Source organism: Tiliqua scincoides, chromosome 12 (assembly GCF_035046505.1).
Source record: "Tiliqua scincoides isolate rTilSci1 chromosome 12, rTilSci1.hap2, whole genome shotgun sequence".
In the NCBI taxonomy this organism is placed as follows: domain Eukaryota; kingdom Metazoa; phylum Chordata; class Lepidosauria; order Squamata; family Scincidae; genus Tiliqua; species Tiliqua scincoides.
In genome coordinates, this window is record NC_089832.1 from 17,142,128 (window position 1) to 17,143,851 (window position 1,724).

The following is a 1,724-nucleotide window of genomic DNA, read 5'->3' on the forward strand; positions in this document are numbered from 1 at the left end:
GGCTCAAGCAAGAAGCCTATCGATCCCCTCCTGATCTTGCTCGCTGCACTCTGCCGTGAAAGCTGGCAGTGTGGGGCTTCTGGTTTCATTTGTACAAATTAGAAGCCAGGATGGTGTAGCGGTTCAGGAGTTGGACTTGGACCTGGAATATCTAGGCACAAATCCCTGCTCAGCCGTGAAGCTTTCCTGGGTGACCTTGGGCCAGCCACTATCTCTCAGCCTCGCCTACTTAACAGGATTGTTGTGAGAACAAAAGGATGGAAGGAACAAAGCACTGATCTCCTCGGAGGAAGGGTGGGATGGTTGGCAACCTTCAGTCTCGAAAGACTACGGTATAAGCCTACAGCACCCGGTATTCCCAGGCGGTCTCCCATCCAAGTACTAACCAGGCCTGACCCTGCTTAGCTTCCGAGATCAGACGAGATCGGGAGATAGTGTTCTGTATAGGGAGATGGTTGGCAACCTTCAGTCTCAAAGACTATGGTATAAGCCTACAGCACCCGGTATTCCCAGGCATTCTCCCATCCAAGTACTAACCAGGCCTGACCCTGCTTAGCTTCCGAGATCAGACAAGATCGGGAGATAGTGTTCAGTATAAGGAGATGGTTGGCAACCTTCAGTCTCGAAAGACTATGGTATAAGCCTACAGCACCGGGTATTCCCAGGCGGTCTCCCATCCAAGTACTAACCAGGCCTGACCCTGCTTAGCTTCCGAGATCAGACGAGATTGGGCATGTGCAGGGTAACAGGTAGGATAAAAATGTGGAAAATAAATATCGAAAATGAAACCAGAAGCCCTGCACTTTGGATTTCATGGCAGTGCCTGTTCCGTTCTGGAGGCATCTGGAAAATGTTTGGGCTGATTGATTTATTTAAAGTTGCCAAATTGGTTTCCAGGACTCCCCTATGGGAGAAACACTTCCCTGCTAGAGGACTGCATGTCCCACTGCTGCTTGGATCAAACAGGTAGGCTTTGCCCCTGTTGCTTTCAACAGACAGTTTGGCGAAAGCAAACGAATTGGTCATACTCCGCTTTCGAAGAAAGGAACAAGAAAAGCCAGAAGCCTTAATCCCTCCGCGCTCCAACTTCCCCCTGTTCAGTACGCTATAAATATCCTCCCATTTCCCACCTCCTGTCTTCACTTAAAGCCTGAAGTCTGATGTCAGCAACTCTTTAAATATTAGATAAATATTCCACCAGCCAAACACCCTAATTAAGGCATCCTGACATCCCTGCCTCTGCCACAAACCTCTCTTGCTCCCAGGTATTAGGGTGAATCCGTTGCTTGCTAAGCTGTTTTGAAAAGAGGGGAAGGAAAGACATTTTTGACGGGCTAAACCGCGGTTTTCACATGGATCACTGTTAGACTGTTAACTGGACAGATTAGCAAAAGGCTAAAAACAGGCTTTCGCAACAATTAAATTGCACCAGAAGCGATGCTGAGCATTTAGGGCAGCAGACATGGTCGTAAAGCTATGTACCCTAAGCGCACTGAAATAGCATTCTGGACAAGCTGGAAACACATTTTTGACAGCTTGGGCCGGCATAGTTTTGCTTGCGCTCAATGTCTGTGTGTAGATACCTGGTACCATTGAATAGTGCTGCAAGTCCTCAGGTCCCCAAGGGGTGTTGGCTACCAGGTTCGTCTTCCCTACCTCTGCCTGGTCCCAGAACGACTGTAGGTAGCAGTTTGCCTGGACCCTCTTGAGCGTGAACCTTCTGG

General features: G+C 48.9%; 2 pseudogenes; both read right to left on the reverse strand.

Moving 5' to 3' along the window:
- Nucleotides 1–337: 337 nt before the first annotated feature.
- Nucleotides 338–460, reverse strand: LOC136663401 (5S ribosomal RNA; annotated as a pseudogene).
- A 180-nt stretch (nucleotides 461–640) lies between these two features.
- Nucleotides 641–755, reverse strand: LOC136663357 (5S ribosomal RNA; annotated as a pseudogene).
- Nucleotides 756–1,724: the final 969 nt, after the last annotated feature.